Raw genomic sequence first — 23,579 nt, forward strand, 5'->3', positions numbered from 1 at the left:
TGTCTTTGTGTGTCTATGTGAGAGAATGCGTGCTGTATGTCTCTGTGTCTGTGTGAGTAAATGTTCACTTGTGTATGTATGTGTGACTGAATATGTGAGTGTATGTGAGCTTTTGAATATATGTGTGTCTGTGTGTATGTATGAATGTGTGTATCTGTCTATGTGTGCATGACTGTGTTGTGTGTCTGTGTGTTTAAGTGGACCTGTGTGAGTTTGTATATGTGTTTCTGTGTGTGTGTTTGTGTGTGTCTCTGTGAGTGTGTTATATATATATACATCTCTGTGTATGTGTGTATGTGAGTGTGTGTAGTATAAATGGGTGTGTCTGTGTGAGTGTGAGTCTGTGTGTGAGTGCATGTGAGTTTGTGTAGATGTGGCTATATCTGTGTAAGTGTGTTTTGTGTGTGTATGTATGTATCTGTGTATGTGAGTGTATGTATGTGTAGCTCTGTGTATCTCTATGTGTATGTTTATAAAGAAAGAGGAAAAAAAGATGAGAGGAGAATGGAGGGGAAAAGAGAAAGAATTTTGAACTTTACTTGCTAGTTTTTCAATTGCTGGAAAGTTTGAAATGAGGGAATCTTTAGAATTCCAGAGAATTTTATGAACTCCGAAATCCCTTGCAGATACCTTTGTTCTAAGGTACCTTCCAGTTCTGATAATCTATATGCTAAGAACACACGCGCATACACACACACACACACACACACTCCTTCTCTGATATTCTATGTTCAAAGTTCCTTCCCAGCTCTAACTTTCTCTGTTCTAAGGAGCCTCCAAGCTCTAAATATCTATGTTCTAAAGGTCCTACAGTTCCACAAATCTGTGTTCTAAGGCCCCTCCCCTGCTCTGACATTCTCTGTTCCAAGATTCTCCCAGTTCTGGCATTCTGAGTTCTAAGGTCCTTCACAACTCTTACATTTTGTGTTCTGAAGTCCTCTTTCCCAGCTCTGACATTCCGGATTCTAAGGTCCCTCCCAACTCTTACATTTTGTGTTCTAAGGTTCCCTCAGTGCAAACATTCTATGTTGTAAGAGTTCTCTCTTATTTTTCTGTATTCTGAAGTCCTAGCTAGTTTGAACATTCCAGAGAACTTGAAACTAGAAAACTTAAGAGAAATTAGAACTTTGAGAGAGTTTAGTATCTAGAGGGTCTAGTATTCTAAGGATTCCACAGAGCTTGGGACTAGAAGCCATCAGTTAGACTTATCCAGAAGTGATGAGGGCTGCTTCAGGAGGTGGAAGGTGGTCCCTTATCAGAGGTTTCCACTGAAAGGCTGGATGATTGTATCCTAGCTTACAGCAGGGGATTCTTTTCCAGAACTGGGTTAGACTAGAAGACTTCCCAGGTCTCATCCATATCTAGGTTTTACTGATTCAGATTCTCTCCTTTTCAACCCTGCCATTTGGAGATCCCATGATCTCATTCAGCCTTCTCCTAGTTTTGACATTTAGTATGTGAACAACAACCCTAGGAAGAGAGTTGACCTTGAGACATTCAGTTCAAGTCATCTCCAAACTCCCAGACCCTGCTCTCCCTCACCAGCAGCAGTTAGTAAAACCAAATGTCTCAGGAGATACAACCTGTGTCCAAAGGCACATTACACCTGTCTCCTCCTCTTTCCAGTCTTATTCCTTCCATCCCTCTCTCTCCCCCCCACCCCACCCTATTCCCCTGCAAGTCCTCTCTGAGTCAGTGACACCATCCTTCTCCACTATTTCTCTCACAATTCCCTCCCATCTCCTGACTGTAGGTATTTTCCTGGCTGCCCCCATGTCTAGAACTTTCTCCTCACTTCTTGCCTACTAGCATCCCTACCTTCCTTCAAGTCCCAACTAAAAATCTCATCATTTTAGGAAGTCTTTCCTAATTCCCCCTAATTCTTGTGCTTCCTCCTTTTCATTATTCCCCATATATGACAGTATATAGTAGCTTGCATGTTTTCTCCTTTCTTAATCAATCTTTGAGCTCCTTGAAGGCAGACACTTTTGCTCTTTTTTTGTATCCCCAACACCTAGCAGACACAAACTAAGTGCTTAATAGATGTTGACTGACATATAATCCATCAGCATACTAGGAAAGTATCATCCAGGAATACCAGGGAGAAGGCAGAGTCAGAGCTAGCAATTTTGCCATCTAGGGCAAGCACCTTGAAATTTGCCCAAGGAAGTGGGAGAGGGGGTGGGGGGAGACTAGGACCATAAAGTTGCATTATTAAGAGATGCTTCTAGGTAGGACATGAGCCTATAGGAAGGAGACTGAAGACTCTGGGGTGTTAACCCTTTGGGTGGAAAGTCAGGACCCCTTGGGAAGGAAGAATGGGGAAGCTGGTGTGATAGAGAGGGACAGATGCTTCCTGGGATTCAGGGTAAAGAAACCCATCTAGTACCTTCCTATTTTAATTATTCTTGTTAATTAGGAGCTAAATTGTTTCTTCTTAGCCGAGCCACAGTCCCTCTGCCCTAGTTAGAGCCCAATTATGACTCTGGGCAAGGCTGGTTTGGTGTTCCTGAGCCTCCTTGGGGTATAGTATCAAATGGATTGGATAATGGTTCACCACTTCCTGATTTCTATTGCCCGGTAGGGAGAATGAGCATAAAGAACTAAGTTTCCTGACTTGGGTTAACAATTGTGTGCTTACCAGCTCTGTGAGTGCCCAAACCTTCGATAGGCTTTCTAGAAAACACAGGGAAGACTAACTGGGAAGTCAAGGTTATGGATGATAGAATGAGTACTGACTCTGGAGTCAAAGGTCCTGTGTTCAAATTCTGCCTTTGAGGCTCAATTCCTGTGATCTTGGAAAAGTCACTTTAACATTCCTAGGACTCAGTTGCCTCATGGTTTGACTGGGCAGTTTCTGAGACTTCTTCCAGCTCTAAGTCTGTAAACCGATTCCCCTCAAAGTTAAAAACAAGTTCTACAGGCAAGATTGACAGGAAAGCTGCAAGAAGCCTAATTATTATCTCTCCAGAGTGAAAGAATAAAGCCCTGCCATGGCGGCTGGTCATCTCAGGCTGGTCTTCTACTCGGGGGAGAGGGAGCTATTACATTTGGGGAACTGTGATTCAACCCTGTGGCTTGTCATGAAAAATTCCTGTGATCATCGAGTTCTCTCAGGTGGCTTCATAAACTCCATCCTCTTCCTATCTTTCCATACCTGATCTTTGATCTCAGGAACAGTAGGCAGAAGAACCAATGAGAGGGGAAGGAGAAGGATCAGACAGGTAGGAAAGATCCCCAGCTTACTGATACTGCTATTTATCTTCTGACCCCAGATCCCTCCCAGACATACCAGGAAAGCCCAAACAGCTATTGCCTGCTGGTTCCATATCAGCCAGAGAGAATGATCAAAGGGAAAGAGCTGAGAAGAGAAGGAAGAGGCAAGGGAGAAAGTTGGAACCATACATCTGCATGCTAGGAGAGAGAGGAGAAAGGGTTTCCCAGAGTGCCATCATTTTGACAGTGTGTGAGAAGAGAGGAGTGCACATCTCCTTCAAGTTAGGAAATAAGACTAAGGGTATGATGGGCAGAGTCAGAATGGAAGAGAGGGGAGAAACAGAGAGTGCTAGTGTGAGGGGAGAGAAAGTCTGGAATTAGCCAGAGAGAGCCAGGGGAGAAAAGAAACCAAGACAGTGAAAGAAAAGACACAGAGTCAGAGAGAAGGGGAAGAGGAGGAAAGCTCAGAGAAAGAGAGGGACAGTAAAAAGGAAGCACACAAAGTCAGAAAGCGAGAGGAAAGGAGAAAAAAGGGAGAGAGAGAGAATGGGGAGAGTCAGGAAGTTTGGAGAGACAGAGTCCTAAAAGAAGTGGGGAAAGAGAAATAGGGAGAAAAGAAACAAGAAAAAACTTTAAAAGCAGGCAAAGTTTCAGAGACAGAAGGTGAGGAAAGGGGAAAAAATGAGTTGGGAAATAAGGGGGTGGGAGGGGGGGAAACCCAGGGGATTGTAAAGAGGAATGGAGAGGAGGGATGATGGCAGAGGAATAGGGAGAAAAGTAGGGCAATGGAGTGGAGAGAGAAGAGAGGGGAGGAGAGAGAAAAAACAAAAAGAGGGGAGGGAGGGAAACAGAGGGAAGGAGAGGAGAGAGAAAAAAGAGATGGGGGAGAGAGGGGGATGGGAGGGGAGAGGAGGGGAGGGGAGAGGAGGAGAAAAAAGAAACAAAGAGAGGAGGGAGGGGAAGAGAGAAAGGAGAAGAGGCAAGAAAAAGAAACAGAGAGAGAGAAGAGAAAGATAGAAAAAAGGGGGAAGGGAAGAGAGAGAAGAGAGAGAAAAGACAAGGGGGTTAGGGAAGAGAGGAAGAGAGAGAGGAGAGAGAAATTGAGAGGAGAAAGAAAAAAGACAAGAGAGGAGGAGGAGAGAGGAAAGAGAAAGACAGAGAGGGAAAGAGGAGAGAAAGAAAAGATACAACAGAGAAAGGGGAGGGAAAGAGAGAGGGAAGAGAGAACAGAGAGGTGAGAGAGAAAATGAGAGAGAAGAGAGGAGAGAGAAAGAGACAGAAGAGAGAGGGGGAGGAGAGACAGAGTAGAGAGAGATGGAGAGGAGAGAGAAAGGAAGGAGGAGATAGAGAGAGAGAGAGAGAGAGAGAGAGAGAGAGAGAGAGAGAGAGAGAGAGAGAGAGAAGCTGTCATTCATTTCCCTTCATCTCTGTTCATTCTGGACAAATAGAGCAGAAAAGGCAGCCCAGGGAAGGAAGAAACAGGGCATGAAATTAAGCTTTTGCTCCTTAATGGCTTAGTTGAGCCAAGCGCCTTGCCCATGGTTAGAAACCCCAATTCTCCTCCTTGGCCTGAGTTTTGCAGGTGAGATGGAACTATCAGAGTTGGGGAGAAGAGGGGCATCAGCTCAGAAAGGGAGCACACACACACACACACACACACACACAGAGTGACAACTCTTCTGGCCCACTTCCTCTCTACCAGCAGGATTGCCACTGGGGTTCTGAGGAGCCGTCCCTAGGAAGCAGAGCCTCCCCCCTGGGCTCTCAGTCCCTCTGGGCTAGATCTGCAGAGCATGCTGCTCAGAAGATAGGGGTGGGGGATGGACCATTAAGTCCCTCCATGCTCGGTAATTGAGTCTTCTGTCAAGTTCCCCTTCTTGCCCCTCCCCTCTCCTTTCCCTGGTCCCCCCTCCGCAGCTCAGGGACTGCTGTGAAGTCCTCTGGTCCCTGGTAGCTCCAAAGAACCGGGGAAGAAACTTTCATTAGACATCAGAGAAAAATCCCCCAGAGTTTAAGGGATTTAGTGAATTAATACAACCTGGATTTAGATGATCAAAAGAATCTCTTTGAGGTGGCTGCATTTACAATGGAATCTGGCGGGAAGCTGCCATGCTGGTCCCTGTTGCCTCCCTCTTTCCAGTTCAGGCATCTTTATTGGGTCTTAGTAAGCTGGGAGGTTTGATCCGAGGTGGTTTCAGTGTCTGCTGGAGAACAGGTCCAGGCCCCCTGCCTCTGCCCACAGGTGCTCAATGCTGCACACTTGTCTCCAGTTGGGAGGTCCAGGGAGGTTCTGTCAGGTTTATTCTGGGCATGTCTGCAGAAGACCAAGAGAAAGATGGGGCCCACGATGATGAGGGCTTCCATCTCCAACAAGGGCCTGTCAAGGTGCTGTACCTCCTGGAGCACGTCTTTGTGAATGGGGCCATGTATGTGGTGGTAGTTGGCAGCAGTTGGGAGAGGATCAGTTGGAGGGACTTTGTGTCTCTTACCTGCCTGTGCCTGCCCATCTTGCTGGTCCCCACATTATTACCTCACATTGGAACCCTATTACAGCAACTGTCTCCCTGACTCTGGCTTCTTTCTCCCCCACCAACTCACATTGCACATGCAGTGACCACAGCTCTGGTTACATCAAACCCCATGATCAAAACCTTTCCCTGGCTTCCAATGGCTTGCCAAAGTCCAAACTCCACAGCTTGGCGTTGAAGGCCCTTCTGAGTCTGTCTCCAAGCCATGAAGACAGACTAGAATTAGGAAAGATCTGAATTCAAATCTTACCTTTGATATTTCCTTGCCATGCCACCTTAAGAACCTCAGTTTCCTCGCCTGTAAAATGAAGAGAGTAGACTAGATGATCTCTAATGTCTCTTCCAGTTCTAACTTGTGACCCTATAATCCTATGACTCCCTCTATTCCAACCAAACCATCACCTTTCCTGGCTTGGTATGGTGTTCTCCTGCACATACACGGTGTCTTCCTTGGCATACATTGTGTTGTCCTACACAGTAGATATTCAAAAATGGTAGGTGCTAATGATATTCATAAATTAGGGCATTCCAAAGAGAGCTGCCCTGTTTTTGCCCCTGGCTCCTTCTTCAGCCTCCTTTTGAAAGTTATAACCTCAACAGAGCTGTTGTCTCATCTACCCAGGAAGTATTATGGCATTTCTTACCAGTCCTATGCAAAGAATAAGAAAATGCTTTTCTAGGTACATCTCAAGGTATAAACCATGCTTAGAGACTGGAATTGTGGTTTTAATGGTAGAGGTAAATATAATGAGAAGACTCCCACCAACCAATATAGGTTGGCACCTGCTCCAAAATGTCCTTAGCATTGAAAAGTTAAGGGATTTGCCTAGTGTCACAAACTATACATATACATATATATATATATATATCAGAGGTGAGAAAATTAGATAGAGATAGAGATAGAGAGAGAGACAGAGATAGAGAGAGAGAGACAGATAGAGAGAGAGAGATAGATTTTATAACTATATATGTGTGTGTCTAGTGCCACACACACACACACACACACACACACACACACATATATATCAGAGGTGAGAAACTATAGATATATAGTAATACATACTTACTATATGTGTGTGCCTAGTGGCACAAACTATAAATATATATCAGAGGTGAGAATCTCTCTCTCTCTCTCTCTCTCTCTCTATATATATATATATATATATATATATATATATATATATATAGTTATACACATATATAACTATGTACCTAGTGTCACAAACTATATATGTGTATGTGTATTGTATGTTATGTTATGTGTATATGTATATGTATATGTGTATATTAGTGTGTATATTAGTGTGTATATTAGAGGTGAGAACTATCCCCCAAGTAGCATATCTGATATATATTATAAACACACATACACATATATATCCACACATATATTTATACAGATATCCATACATATGTAGATATATTGAAGGTGTATGTGTATATGTGTGCACATATATGTGTGTGTGAATATATATGTATATGATAAAACATAGAGGTAGTATACTGGGGAATATATATATCTCACCCATATTTACATGTATGTATATGTGCACATATGTATACAGCCTAGTTCAAATTTGTCTAGAATAAGAACTCTCTTTTCTGGATCTACCAACTCTCTCTACCTCTACTTCCTTTTCCCTCCCCCCCAAAACCCCTAGCACCCCAGAACTTATTCACCTATCTGGAATCACAATGCCCATAAAATTAAAACTGGAAAGAACCTTAAATCATCTAGTTCAAACCTCTCCTTGTCCAGATGAGGAAACTGAGACAGGGAAGGAGGAGTTATTTGCTTAAGAGAAGTGTTTGCGGTCTCAGAAACTTAATAATTACCTAGCTGTGTGGCCTTGGGCAGGCCACTTAACCCCATTTGCCTTACAAAAACCAAAAGAGAGAGAGAGAGAGAGAGAAGTGTTTGTATTTTCTTTCTAAGTACGGACCACACGTTCTTGCCCAATTGAATACGTAACTCCTTAATGCACTGAAAGAGCCCTCAATTCAGTCTGATTTCTCCATTTCTTCTTTTCAAACTCACAATGGTTGAACTGCCCCCAGTGTTAACTATGCTCTAATCCCAGCCTCCATCTCTCACCAAATCTGCCTGACCTCTTCTCACCTCCAGCTTCCCCACCTATCACATCCCCCTCCTCTCTCTGACTCATCTTGCTTTCTTTCGCTCACTCTTCTCTGTTCTTCCCTCCCTCAGATGCCTGGGTCCAAAGCTTTTCATCTATTATGCAGCTTCCTCCCAGTAACTCTCCGGTTTGTTCACTTGCCCATTAAAAATGCACGTTCACAAACATCTTCATTTACATGAGAAGAATCACCTTCTGGCCACACTTCTGAAGAGGTTCTACCAGGGACCTTGACCCTATTGGAAAGGGAAGAGAATTCTCATCTACTGAAGAAGAAAGGAGGAGAAAGTATTTGAGAATTATCTTAGTAGTGTCATTCAGAGAGTAGATAGATTGACAGGTTAGGACCCAGGAAGTTCCAGTTAGAAATCTCACTTCAGAGACTCAGTCCCTGAGCAAATCATTTTGCCTCTGTGTGCCTCAGTTTCTTTATCTGTAAAATGAAAGAATCAGATTCAGTGGCCTCAAAATTGTCAACCAGTTCTAAATCAGTAAGCCTAAGAACAGCAGGTGAACCCTTTTATAGGTTGAGGGGAGAGGGAGGTTGGGTAAAGTTCACAGGGAGAGTCATTCTCTGAGGATAATGAAAGTGATAGGATGTGGAAATCATGAGAACACAATTCATCAGAATGTGAGCCAGAGCCTGGCATCTTATAAGAAGGACTTTTAAAATGCTTTTTTCATTTATTCATTCATGAGAGCCCCTTAAGGTCCCTAAAGATCAAAACACATCTTGGTCACACAAAAAAACCTAGTCAATCTTGTAATCAAAAGAGTGAATGCCAAAATTCAGCTATACCTACCCAAGAATACTGAAGGGGAAAAAATCCCAACTTCACAGAGTTTGTAAGTCTTGAGACAGTATTTGAACTCAGATCTTCCTGATTCTTGGTCCAAAAACTCTAGCCACTGTCCCATCTAGCTGCTTGATAACTGGGAAATAAGGGGAAGTCTCTTGTCGAAAGGAGCATATTAGCTGAATCTTGAAGCCAACTAAGAATTCCAAGAGGTTGAGTTAGAACTGTTGGGAAAGATAATATTCATAAATGAATCTGGTGGCAAACAAATGACAGCAATAAGAATAAGGCTGTGATTTTTGTTTTGTTTTGGGGATCAGATTATGTGGGGTTCCAAGGCCAAATGGAGAGATTTGTATTTTATACTATAGATGACAGGAAGCAAGGAAGCTTTCTGAATCAGTAACATGGTCATCTATCTGCTAATTTAGAAATATCACTGTGACCTCTGTATGGAGGATGGAATATGGAAATAGGGCAGTCGATTAGGAAATCATTGCAATAGTCAATTGCAGTAGTTCAGATGTTGAGGTCCTGGACTGGAGTGAGGGCTATGTTGGCAGAGAGGAGGATCATTTGAGACATGTAAAGAAGGAAATGTCTAATGGGATATGTGGGGTGAGGAAGAACGAGGAAGCCACAAGGCTGAGTGCTGTGTGGCTCTGGGCAAATCACTTCGACACCTTCTGCCTCATATTTAAAATGGGTATTTTATTGGCACCTATCTCCTAAGATTATTGTGATAATCAAGAGAGATTATAATTGTAAAATACTTTGCAAACCTTAAGGTACTAATAATTATTCTTTTTCCTGACAGTAACACATAATTTTTTGTACTTAATAGTATTTTCCCCAATTTACATGTAAAGATAGTTCTCAACATTCATTTTTGGAATCATGGTTCTTGATAGACACCAGAGTTGTGACCTTCTCTGGATAGTGACTTGATATTCACCTCTAGTTCAATCACCTCCTTTCATAGATGAGACAGAGAAAATTAATGACTCAAGCAAGGTCTCATGACTAGTAAATCTCTAAGGTGGGATTTGAATCCTGGTTGGATCCCCCGATTCTAAAGCCATTTCTCTTTGCACAGTCGATGCTGCCTGGTAGAAAAGGAGACCTCTACTAAGCCCCCATTCCTCCTCACTGTATTTATTGCCCTACAAAACTTTGGCAGGACCCCGGACTCAGAGACTTCGATGGGTATCTCCTGTTTGTCTGCAGGAGAAGAAGGATGAAGAAGGGGAGTTGCAGAGGGGCAGGGGATGTGAAGAGAATAAACCACCCTTCTGAAGGCAAGTCATTTCTCCCTAATTGGTATTTGCATGGCAAATCCCGTGTAAAGATATGATCATTTGCATGTTCTGTGGGTAATGATATTTGATGTTGTCAACTTATTACAGCCTTAATCTCCACTCAATTTCTTGCCTTCAAAGCTCCCAATCATTTTAGGACCAAAATAACCACTCTAAGCAATCTCTTTTTGGGAGCCCCTCCTAGACAAGCAAATACACAGGGATCCCACAGCCTCTTTGCAGAGAACTTTCCTCTGCCTCCAGGCTGTTCAATGTTCAGAAATAGAAACCCACTGGGATTCAGTCAGAGGACCTCGGTTCAAATCCTAACTCTGTACTTTACAGACTAGGCATCTAGCCTCAGTTTCCTCACCTGTAAAATTGGACTTATCTTTGGACTCATTGGTTTCCTACTCAATGAAATCAAACAGGGTATATTCGAGTCCCCTGTGATCCTCTAACTGGACATCAAGGATCTAGATTCACAGCAACCACTCCCCAAATGTAGCTTATATGTATGGAAAGAAAGGACAGAAGGAGCCCTGGATAGGAGTCAGGAGAACAGATATAAACACATTTACATAGCTTGGTTCACTTTCCAGAACAGAAATATCTGCTCTACTCCCCACACACCATGGGTCCTAGGCAGGTCCAGGCTGAGTATCAGGCAGATCTGAGTTCCCCTCCTCCCTTTAATATGTCCTACTTATAGGGCCATGGGGCAAAGCATCATTTTTATGGACCTCAGTTTCTTCATCCGTAAAGTGGAAACCATAATACATAAACTGCCTTATCTAACACTGTTCTTGAAAGAATGATTTGAGATAATGGATATAGAGTGCTTTGTAAACTTTAAAGCAACATATCACATTTTACAGATGAGCCAATTCATAGATTAAGGACTAGAAAAATGAGGTAACATCATCGTTACTAACATTTATATAGTACTTGAAGGTTTGTGAAATATTTTACATACATTATCTCATGTAATCTTCATGGCCACCCTGGAGCTTTTTTATTATTATTCCTATTTTGCAGATAAGGAAACTGAGACTAGGGAATGTTAAAGACTTGTCCTAAGTCACACTGCTAATAAATAGCCTGGACAGGATTTGAACCCATATCTTACTGACTCCAGATCAAGCCCTCTATCTACTGCATTACCTGGCTATCCTACAGAGATGTCATTTATTCTTATCCCTCATACACTGCTGAAGACAATTACGAGCTGTGTGACTCTAACGAGTCACTTAATACCTTTCAGTCTCATTTTCCTGATCTATAAAATATTTGTACTACTTGACTCATAGGGTTATTGGAAGAAGATGCTTTGAGATTTAAAGAGAAGACTCTTCTTCAATTGGTAAATGGCTGAACAAGTTATGGTGTGTAAATGTGATGGGAATCTATTGTGCTGTAAGAAACGATAAAGAAGGTAGTGTCAGAGAAACCTAGGAAGACTTGTACAAACTGATGCAAAGTAAAGTGAGAAGAATAAGAGGGATCACTTATATAATAACAGTGTAGTGTGAAGATTATCATCTTTGAAGAACTTTTCTCTGATCACCACAATGACTATTCCAAAGGACTAATGAGAAAGCATGCTATGCATCTATTGGACATGGCCAATGAGGAACTTTGTTTTGCTACACATGTTGTTATACAATTTTTGTTTTCAATAGGAGAGGTAGGAGAGAGAGAAAATAAATTTTTGCTAATTAAAGAATTTAACTTAATTTTTAAGAAACTCAAAGTAATTTAGAAATGTGAACTATTAAACCAAAAATTCTATTTGGAAAGGATAACTGTTTTTATGATGTGGGAAAGCACACACAGGGAGGGGAGTGTGCAGTACATTAAAAATGATGGCTGGAGAAACAAAAGCCATTCAGAGGACTTTAAAATTTTAATTTAATTTTTAAATTAAATTTTTAAATTTTTGAATTTAATTTTTTGATATAGTTTAAGTTCCAAAGACGTGTGTGTGTGTGTGTGTGTGTGTGTGTGTGTGTGTAACCATATATTATGTATTCTTCTATTTGTCAGTTCTTTCTCTGGTAATGGATAGCATCTTCCTTCCTAGATCCTTTGTAGTTAATTTGAATATTTCTAATCCTCAGAATAACTTCATCATTCACAGTTACTCTTCTAACAATGTTGCTGTTCCTGTATACAATGTTCTCTTGGTTCTGCTCATGTCATTCTTCATTATTTCATGCAAGGCTTTCTACATTTTTCTAAAATCAACCAACTTAAGATTTCCTATAGCACGGTATTCCATCACAAAGTACATACATTTTTAAAAAAAGAAAATATGAGTTATTATTTCCAGATCTTTTGTAAGGGCAAGAAATTAAATTCTCCTTGATTTCTTAGGAATTTCCTGGAGCACTAAAAGGTTAAGGGACTTATCGAGGGTCACCATCAGTATGTATCAGAGATGGGAGAACTCGAGTCTTTTAACACCAAAGTTAGCCCTGTAGTCATTCTACCTTCCAAGGGTTTAATTGGGTTATTTGTTCCCAGAAGGTGGTAATCATCTTGCCAAGAATCTGAGGGGGGTCTCATTTGATCTTTTAAAAAAAGAACTGATTATCATGTTTTTCAACTAAATCAGCTCCAGGTCCCATCCCACATGCATCCTTCTGGTTTCCTTAACAATCCCTAAGCATGCTGGGAAGACATCTATAGCAGCTGTTTTCAAGGTTCAGATGCTGCACCTGGTAAGATGCGCCATCTCCCATTTATCTCATCTGGGCAAAGAGGAAAGATAGGGACCCGAGCATAAATCACTTCATGTCTGCTAACACCATGTTCCTGCAGTGGGAATAAGAAGATACTAGAGCCCAGGGAAGCAGAGAAGAGAAATGATACCAAAACAAGGTGCCTTCTGCTAAGAGCTCATTTGAGATCTCTGTTAGTGCCAGTTATTGTGGTGGCATGATCTAATTGAATAAACATCCAAAGACTGGGTTCCAAACCCAACTCTACTGCTATTACTTGGGATATTATAGAATTATTATTGTATTGTATTGTAATGTTTAGAAGACTATACTAGGAACTAGGAAGATCTAAACTCAATCTCATCTCTGACATTACTGGATTTATTGAACCTGGGCAAGTATCTTAATCTCTCAGTGTCCAGAGAAACTTTCTACAACTATAAATAATAGAGAAAGTGACAACCTGCATTAGTAGTAATGATATTTCTCTTCAGCAATTCCCTATGCCAAAGAAATCTCAGGTCCAGACTCTATTATCCAATGTTTCTTCTCAAGGTTGCTCGACACTGGAAGTTATTCTCTATCACTATCTCTATCTCTAGCTCTAGCTCTATTCTATATCTGGGATTCAGAAATGAAGCAGATTGGACCAGATGACAACTAAAGTCACTTCCATCTGTAAACCCTGGATGATGGTTTTCAGCTGGTACAGCATCTACCTAGACACAATAAAGACCCAATAAAGACCTGGAAGAGCAAGTGGAGAATAGATAATTATTTCTCAGTTAGACAAGGAAAGGACTTACTTTGGGTCACTTCTCTCTAGGTCTCAATTTCTTTATCTAGTAAATGAAAGACTAGGGGTAGGCTGCCCTCAAAGTCACTTGCAGTTTTAAATTGGTCCTAAGGTCCACTGGGAAACCAAGGAAACTCAAGGAGAATGGGGTATGATGGGAGCAATACCCAGCTCTACCAGTTGTTCCTGATGTAGTTGTGGGGTCCTTCATCTAAAGGATCAACTAGGGCTTCTTAAGGTCAGAAGTTGTTTTATGTCTAATGTAGGCACTTAATAAATGGACCCTTGAATTATACAATTAGAAAAATCATAGCTTTCGAGCTGGAAGGAACTTCAGAGGTCCTTCCTTGACAAAGAAGGAAACTGAGGCCCAGAGAAGTGCAATGACTTGTCCAAGGTCACATAGATAGAAAATAGCAAAGCCAGGATTTGATCGGAAGTCCTGTCTCTGAGTTCAACTTTCCTTCCAAAGCTTTCTCAGCCCATCAGCCTATTGGACACCCGCACCTTCCATTATAGATACTGTAAATAATTACAATGAACATAGAGACAGTGCTATTCATATATAGTCTATTCATATATTTGATCCTTTGGGGTATTATATAGTGCTGTTATAGATAAGAAAAATGAGGCAGAGGTTGAAAGACTTGTCAAGGGTCACACAGGTTATAAGTTCCCGAAGTAGGTTTGAACTCATCTTCCTCACTGTAGAGTCCATTCTCCATGCTAATGAGCTGTCCAAGCTCCCTTCTTTGCTACTACTCATCTTGAAGTAGGTAGAGGCTCCCAAACCTAGGCCAAGGCAGTCCAGTCCATTCCAGAGCACCACAGAGAAAGCAATCTATTGCTTCATTTAGATATACTAAAATAAGTCATAAAGGTGATCATCAAATTCTCGTGTGATGGATTTTTGATAAGTCACTATCAGTGTCCAGGGGACCAATTGTCTTCCCACCTGGTCACATTTCCTTCTTTATAGATTCTTCTGTTGAATAACAAATCACCTCTGGCAGATCAAGCAGCAACTCAACTCCTGGAGAAGCATCCAGGGAAAAGAGCAGTGAGGTAACAGCAAGGATGGATGCCAGGAAGAATTTCCCAGGGAACCACTTTAGGAGGATGGGGAGTGGAGGTGGGGCGGATGTGTAGAGGGGAGATGAAGAAGGCTTAGAATTGAATTAAACATTTGCTGAATTCTGGGGAAGCAGCTGCTAAAAAAAAAAACAAAAACAAAAACAAAAAACTATTTAATTAATAAAGCCGGAATGGAAGATGAGGCAGGATGAGAGAGGGATTCTCACCCGATATACCTGAGGGCTCTAAGAACAAGATAAACAAACCAGAAAGCCTCTGCTCACTCCCTTTTCCTCCCTCCCCACCATTTCCATCAGACTCAAGCTTCTTCCTTGGGCCCTGGAGATAGGGAGGTCTATTACATGCTTGACACATCCCCTTACGAGTTAGAGCCCATTGCCTCATGAATCATGAAGACTGATAGACCCAGCTCCCATCCCATCTTGGTTCTGTGGCCCACTGCAAGACCCTTGAGGCTAAAAATAGTACATTTCTATTCCTTGGGGCTCAGTTTCCTCATCTGAAAATGAGGGTGTTGGACTGCATGATTTTTCAGATTCTCTCGATCCTCTAAGTGGGCCCAGGCCACACAGATCTGGGAATTGGATCCCAGATCCTCTGACTTTAATGCTCTTTTCAGGCCATGTTTCCTTTTCAAGGGGATGCAGTAGAATTCCTAAGACTTCTCACATTCTCTTATTCTATAGAGACTAAGGGGATGCCAGAGCCTTAAAGAAGTCTGGAGATGGGCCTAGAAAGAGTCCTACCCCCATCTTTACTCCTCCCCTCATTTTCCCCTGGGTCATCACGTAGGAGGAGTTGGGCATAGTTCAGTGTGACACCCCCTTCACCTGTCTGTGCCTAGGGACAGATGAGCTGGAAGCACCTCTGGAGGAATCTTCAGAAGCTGGTAGGCTATGCCAGTGAAAATGGACAGGAAAGCTGCCCACTGCCATGATCTGTAGCTGGGCTCTCCTCAGCCCCCGTTTGTTCAACCATCAGTCTCCATATCTCCCTCCCAAGTATAGAAAGACTGACTCTGATGACACATGTGTGCGCACACACACACACATACACACACACACACACACACACACCCCACTTACACACATAAAACCTATGTTCTCTTTCCTATCTTGGGGATGAAAGTCAATATAAAATAGTTTCTTATCTTCAGCTTTGCCTTTTTATACCTTCAAGGGTCTTTATTCCACTCCATTGGCCAAATTTCCTGACAATTACTGTCTCTGACAAAAGGGCCAAGCTCTGGCAGGCAACTTGCCCTTCATGTGCCTCAGATATGAGGAGGGCGGCACTACTAAAGGATGCCTTGGAATGATGCCTGTTTGGCACCATGGGGGAATATTCCCATGTCTTTCTGAGACCCCCTCAATTGGGAACAGGGGTTAAGAAAGCTAGATAACAAGAACATGGCAGGTAATGAGGAAAGTCAAGCATAGGATTGTTGGAAAGGGTGTTTCTTTGTTCTCTGTGTATCTGTCTCTCTCTGTCTCTCTGTTAGTCTCTGTCTGTCTCTCTCTCTCTTTCTCTCTCTCCTGTATCTCCCCTTCCTCTTTTCCTTCTGTTAGTCCCTTTCCTTCCTCTCTGCTGCTGTTGTCTTTCCTGCTGTTGTTTATCCTTCATTCTCAAAAAGGACTATGATACAGGAAGGTGATGCCATGACATGCATAGTATAACTGAATTGGATGTAAGTGAGGTGGGGAGAGGGTTGCTGTGCAAGGTCACCAGTCTCACTTTCTCCTCCAGAATCATCTGGTCCAGTTGTCAGGATGACTGGAGATGACCCCAGATGCAGTAGAAGACCTTGGCCTTTTTAAACTAAAATTTTAACAGGTCTCAGTTTGAATGAGGCAGTGCCTATTCAGTAATTAAGGTAAGTAAAGATTTCCTGCTAAGGTTACCCTCCCTCTTTCCCTCTCTCCCAATCTCTCTTCCCTTTTCTCTGTCCTTTCTTTCTTCTTTCTTCTCTCTCTCTCTCTCTCTCTCTCTCTCTCTCTCTCTCTCTCTCTCTCTCTCTCTCTCCCTCTCTCTCCCCTTCCCCCCCTTTCTTCACCCTCTTTTTCTGTCTCTCTGTCCTTTCTTCTCTCCCACCCTGTTTCTTTCTCCCTTTCTTTCCTCTCTCTGTTCTCTTCTTCCTCCCTCTCCCTCTCTCAACACACACCTTCAATAAGCTTAAAAGTTAGTCCTGGAATGAACAACTTTGTAAGAATGGGTGGCCTTTGTAAGAAGGGAGGATGGCAGCACAGGATCTTAAATCAGAGGATATTGGTTCAGTGTTTGCCACTTAACTAGTTACTTAAGTTTCGGCAGCTTATTATCTCTTATTGGGTCTCTGTTCAATTTCATTCACTACATATTTATTAATCTAGGTAGTAGAGTACTTGGGTAAGTCACTTAACCTGGTTTGCTCAATTTCTTTATCTGTACAATGAGCAGAAGAAGAAAAGGACAAACTGCTCCAGTATCTCTGCCAAGAAAACTCCAAACAAGGCCATAGAGAATAAGATATGACTGGAATGACTGAACAACAGCAATGTCACAAACAACGGAAGGAATCAGGAAAAACTATCTATCCTCAATGTGCTGCCAACATTCCAGAAATCATTGAAACCTGATCCCTACCTTGACAGTGGACTCCTTCCCCAAGTCCTCCAGCTCAACTGGGTGAGCTTACTTGACTCATTTCATTTGGCATCAAGTCTCCAGCTCCCTTCTTGCTAGTGTAACCACTCCTCCTTCTCCTCTCCCAGTTCATATCATAATCCCATTTTGGACTCTCTATCCTATGCCTCCTGTCCACCTAAATGAATAGCAGAAAAATGGTGAAGAACAATGTGCCCTGGTCTATGAAATATCAACATATGGTTGGTTTGTGTGAAGAAGAAACTCTTCTGCTGGTTTGGTGGTGGTGATAAATACCTTCCCAGTCTTTTTTTTAGCTGGGCGAGAAGGGAGGTAATTGGGGGTTAAGTGATTTGTCCAGGATCACACAGCTAGTACATGTCTGAGGTCAAATTTGAACTCAAGTCCAGCTGACTCCAGACCTGGTGCTCTATGCACTGTGCTACCCAGCTGCTCCTTGCCTTCCCAATCTTCTCTCATTTTTCTTCCCTTCTATGATTTTACTAACCAGTAGCACTGGTCACCTTGCTGTTCTTCAAGCACAACCCACTTCATCTCCCATCTCCATGCTGTTGCTCTGTCTGTTCTATCCAAGAATACTCACCCTCCTCACCTCAGCTTTTTGCAAGACTTACCTCAAAACTCACATTATACAAGAAGCCCTTCTCAATCCTCTCTGCTGCTGTTGTCTTTCCTTCTGGTGTTATTTGTCCTTCATTCTCGAAAAGGACTATGATACCAGGGAGGTGATGCCATGACATGCAACTGAATTGGATGTAAGTGAGGTGGGGAGAGGGTAGCTGGGCAAGATCACAAGTCTCACTTTCTCCTCCAGAATCATCTGGTCCTGTGGTCAGACATGGATCAGGAAAACTGGAGATGACCCCAGATGCAGTAAAAGACCTTGGTCTTTTAAAACTAATTTTTTTTTGCAAGGCAGTGGAGTTAAGTGACTTGCCCAAGGCCACACAGCTAGGTAATTTTTAAGTGTCTGAGGTCAGATTTTAACTCAGTCAGGTACTCCTGACTCCAGGGCCGGTGTTCTATCCACTACGCCACCTAGCTGCCCCTTTAAACTAAATTTTTAACAGGTCTCAGTTTGACTGAGGCAATGCCCAATCAGTACTTAAGGTATGGAAAGATTTCCTGCTAAGGTTACCTTCCATTTACTTTGAATATATCTTGTATATACATTATACAAACACAAAAATTTCCTCGCCCTTCAACTGCAAACTTCTTGGAGGCAATGACCATGTTTTTTAGCTCTCTCTCCCAGGCCCCTCAGTCCTTTTTTTTAAATCCCTAACACTTAGTACCTAGCATGGAGGAAGCACTTAATAAAGGTGTATTGATTGACTGGTGACTTAGATAACAGCAACTAGCATTTCTATAGCACTCTAAGGTTTCCATGCACTTTGCATGCATTAGCTCATTTGATTCTCATTTGATTTGTGCTGAAGGGAAGAAGTGTGAGCTTCAAGCCAACTGCTGGTTCAGTTCATCTACTGAGAAATCCCCCTGGCACTGGCGCTACCAGGCCCCCACGTGGTAAGGTCCACATACATTCTACCCCTCAGATGATTACTCCTGCTTTGCCCTCCCCACCCCCATCATGTAAAAAACAGGTCTCCCCTGCCATAAGTCTCCTTGGTGCAGTGCTGCCTGTGAGTGGTTCCTCCAGCCCAGAAAGAGTCCAAACAGTACACATTCATCTACATGTGAGCAAACACAACAGATGCTTTATATAAACAGACACCAGAGCCCTACGGAGTGACTCTATTTATTACCTTAGAGGCCCTGTCCAAGGTGCTGATGATCCATTTTTGAAAAAGAACCTGGAAAAGTGGGGAAATTTCTTGATCGGGACCAAGATACTTCATTGGTTCAAGCTTTGTCCTTTTTCTCAGACCTGCAACTTGGCTGGGAGCCAAAGTTTCTGGAGATAGAAAGTTGGTGGTGGGTCTGAAAACAAGTTAGGGGAGGGAGAGGGGGAAAGTTTGGATGCCAGATAAAGGATTGTGAGAGATGATCAAGGTTCCATGAGCTTTAGGAAGCTCACTAGGGCACAGGAGAAGAAAAAGCTTAGAAGTCCAGGCAATAAAAGAGGGCTGAAATTAATATGTGATGTCCATCTGCTTTCTCAAACCTGGTGGGCAGCTGATAGAGTTCAGAGCAGAAACAAACAAGACTAGAAATCAGGAGAGGGAATGTGGCCCTTAGAGGGAATTCCATGATGGTGCAACAGAGAGGCCAGCAGCCCAGATGGCTTTGGCAGAGAAGTCAGTGGTTAGGATGACAACTGATCCAATGATTAGTATGTTCCTTGGGTGAGAGGTTCCAGCCTTTAGTGGATGACATGCCCTATTGTTTGTTTCATCATTACTATTATTATTAAACCATCTTCAACCTTTGGGGAAAATGATTTCTGTAGAAGGAACTGGTTGGGGAGGGAACACAGTTATTAAGTACTATGCACTAAAAGTTATAAAAATATCACTCCATTTTATTTTCCTAACAACCCTAAAAAATAGGCACAATTGCATTCTTATTTTGCAGTTGAGGAAACTGAGGAATATAGAGATTAAGTGACTTGCCCAGGATCACACAACTAGCAAATATCTGAGATAGATTTGAACTCAGGTCTTCCTGGTTCCTGTGCAAAGACCAAGATGATGTAGTTGGATGTCCTGCCATCCCTGGGTCAATTGACTGTAACTACCAATACTGCCCTCAATAACCCAGAGGATTGAAGTTTTAAGATGCATGGCCTAATTATTCAGGATCCCAATAGAATGAACCAAGCTAGGTGGTCATTGGACAGAACCCTGATCCTGGAATCAGGAAAGCCTACCTGGAGTTTAAGTCTTACCTTAGAAACTCCAGGTCAGTCACTTAAACCCTGTTTCCCTCAGTTTCCTCAGTTATAAAATAAGAATGAGAAAAGCACCATGGTTGTTGTGAGGATAAAATGAGTTAATATTTGCAAAACATTTAGCATACTAATTTAGCATACAGCAGAAACTTGATAAATACTTAATTCTTTCCTTCCTCTCAATTCTCCAATATTGACTAAGACATTTCATTTCTTCTGTGCTAGAATATTTCCTCTGCCTTGTAAGATTATATCTCATTTATTCGGCAAATATCTTGTTTGTACATAGTTGCTTGCATGTTGTTTTTCTTTCAACTATGAGTTCCTTGAGAACTGGGACTGTTTTTGCCTTTCTTTGTACCCTCAGCCCTTAGCACAATGACTGACCCATAGGAGGTATTTCATAATTACTTGTTGGCTCAACTTAACTGTTCCTTATTGCTAGTGTGCCAGTTATCCTCCCTGGTAGAATTATCTCAAGATAGGATCCTTGAAGGTAGAAATCATTCATTTTTGTTTGAACTCACTGTTTGGCACACAGAAGTCACTTAATAAATCCATGTTGCTTGATTGATTGATCGATTAACCATGGACAAGTCATCTCAATTTTCTAGACCTCAATTTTCTCATCTCAGAGACTAGATGGTCTCTGAAGTCCTTTCCACCTTTAACTCTTATAATCTGGAAATGATAGGTGCACTTCAGGAGTCAGGATGGCTGGACCTAAGTCCCCTTCCTCCCACCCCCAGTCAGGAAGAGTCATCTTGAGACCACAGACTATTCTTTTCTTGTTTTAGCATTCTCAGCACCACCTCAGCTTACAACATGGTGGGTTCTCAATGAGTGAGTTATTTATAGACAGATAGTTTAGAAAATAGAATTTTAGAACTCGAAGGGACCTCAGAACATTAGACCTGGAAGGCACTTAAGATTCTCATTGAGTGCAAGGTCATTTAAGACAGGGACTATATCACTATTGTATTTGTATTTCTAGAATAGTGAATGGCATCTTCTAAGTGATGGTTGATTTATTGGTCAGAACAAAGAATACTAAGTCCAGAAAGAACCTTCAAATCCATTTTCCATCATCTATACTGCTTGGCTACCATTCAAGGGAACAATGCATCCTCCCCCATCCCCACCTGCCCCCAGCATGGGCTAACCTGAAATCTCATCACCATGGATACTCTGCACCTTCTCAGCTTAGCTTCAGTTGTCTCTCTCTCTCTCTCTCTCTCTCTCTCTCTCTCTCTCTCTCTCTCTGATTAAAAGAATTGGAGGGCAGAGCACAAAACTCCTCCCAAAGCCTTCCTTTATAGAAAATTCATAACCTTCCTGGTAATTCCATTTTCCATCAGCAGATCTGCTTGTCTTGGACTCTGTGGAACAATATAGCCCCTGATGCCCCTTGCCAACTCTTTTTAGCTTCCTTAGGTATATTTTGGTTCCCCCATTAGATTGCCAGCTTCTTGAGAGCAGGGATTTCCTCTTTTTCTTTTTTATATTTCCAGTGTTTAAGATGATGTTCAGTACATAGACATTTAATAAGATTTTATTGAATGGAATTTAATTTAGAATGTGAAATAATGTAACATCTTAGAAATCAAGTTCAAGCCTCTCATTTACAGAAGAGGAAATGGGGTCTGTTATTAGACAGAAAAATCTGAGGTCAAGTGAGCTGAGATTCCTGCAGCTTGGATCATTTCCTTATAGGGTCATTGTTAGATGCTGGGGATACAGAAAGGGATTACAAGATTTCTATGCCAGGACTTACAGAATAGTCAAGGAGATAGATAAATAGAGTTATCAGGAAGCATATATTAAGAGACAAAGGAGGGGTGCCAATAGCGAATATTGTAGGGGCATATTGGAAGGAGAAACTCCATAAAATTATCAGGGAAAGTATATACCAGAAGTGGGGCTTATTTTTAATCTTAAAGGGAGGTGGTATTCAATCCATCAAACATTTATTTGAGTAAAAACTATATGCAACAATGAATTTGAAATCCATTGGGGTTTCTCTCCCAAGGGTTCATATCCTGCTAACTACCAAATGGGAGTTAAGTGGTATAGTGGTTAGAGCATAGGGCCTGGAGTTAGGAAGAGCTGAATTCAAATCCAGTATCAGACACTTACTATGACCCTCGGCAAGTCATTTCACCCTGTTTGCTTCATTTTTCTCATCTGTAAAATGAACTGGAGAAGGAAATGGCAAACCACTCCAGTATTCTTGCCAAGAAAACCCCAAATGGGGTCACAGATAGTTGGACACTACTGAAAAACAGTGAAAATAATAATGTGTATAATAAACTGTTTTAGGGGCTGAGAATAAAAAGTTGAAAAAATAATACTGTCCCTGTGCATGTGAACCTGGAGTCTAGATTGTAACTTCCACACAGCTGCCAAAACAATCTCCCAAATGACATGGTCAGACATGTTAAAACATATAAACTAGAGGCAAACAAAATGAGTATGGAAAACTGGAGGAGGGAGAGAATGATTTCATCTCAGGATCCAGGAAGGCTTCATGGAATGGGTGGCACCTGACCTGAGCCTCTAAAGGACAAGAAGTATTCTAGGAGTCAGAGTTGAGTATAGACTTTTATAAGCACTGGAATGGACTAATTGAGGTACTAAGGGGGTGGCTAAGGTGGCACAGTGCATAAAGCACCAGCCTTGGAGTCAGGAGTACTTGGTTTCAAATCCGGCCTCAGACACTTAATAATTACCCAGCTGTGTGGCCTTGTGCAAGCCACTTGACCCCATTTGCCTTGCCAAAACCTAAAAAAAATTGAGGTACTGAATTGGGAGAGACTGGATTGAATATGGGAAATAGTGTCTAACTCAGTTTGGCTGAAATATCAAATATATAAAAGGGAGTGATACAGAATAAATTTGTATCAGTAAGTATATTGGAGTCATATTGTTGACTTTTTTTACAGGTTTTTGTTTTGGGAGGGGTTGCAAGGCAATGGGGTTAAGTGACTTGCCCAAGGCCACACAGCTAGGTAATTATTAAGTGTCTGAGGTCGGATTTGAACTCAGGTACTCCTGACTCCAGGGCTGGTGCTCTATCCACTGCGCCACCTAACTGCCCCTATTGAGGACATTTTAATGAAAGATTTGTATTCTATCCTCAAGGTAAACTTGTTTTCATTTTATGTGTACATAGATATCTATATTTTCACTTTTCTTGGTATTTCCAGTGATTGATTGTAGACAGATCGATTGATTGACATGGTCAGATGTTGGCATTTGGGAGATTGTTTTGGCAGCTGTGTGGAAGTTAAATTTGAATGGGTAGATAACTAAAGGCTTGGAGAATATATAGGAAGCTTTTTTCAAAAGTTCAAGAGATGAAGGTCTTGGAGGTAGAATCAATAAGACATGGAAACTAACTAGAGGATTAAGAGGAAAGGGTCAAAAATGAATCTAAGGACTGGAACTTGAGTGTTTGGGAGGATCGACAGAAACAGGGAATTTGGGAGAAGAGA

At 41.9% G+C, this 23,579-nt stretch overlaps 1 long non-coding RNA gene across 1 annotated transcript in view; it reads right to left on the reverse strand.

The window, feature by feature from the left end:
- LOC141491340 (uncharacterized) overlaps positions 1-5,681 on the reverse strand; it is a 40,401-nt gene extending 34,720 nt beyond the window's left edge. Inside the window, exon 1 of the long non-coding RNA XR_012469568.1 lies at positions 5,255-5,681. This is a non-coding gene — a long non-coding RNA (uncharacterized LOC141491340). The remainder of the gene's footprint in view (positions 1-5,254) is intronic.
- Positions 5,682-23,579: the final 17,898 nt, after the last annotated feature.

Source organism: Macrotis lagotis, chromosome 1, assembly GCF_037893015.1.
Source record: "Macrotis lagotis isolate mMagLag1 chromosome 1, bilby.v1.9.chrom.fasta, whole genome shotgun sequence".
Classification (NCBI taxonomy): domain Eukaryota; kingdom Metazoa; phylum Chordata; class Mammalia; order Peramelemorphia; family Peramelidae; genus Macrotis; species Macrotis lagotis.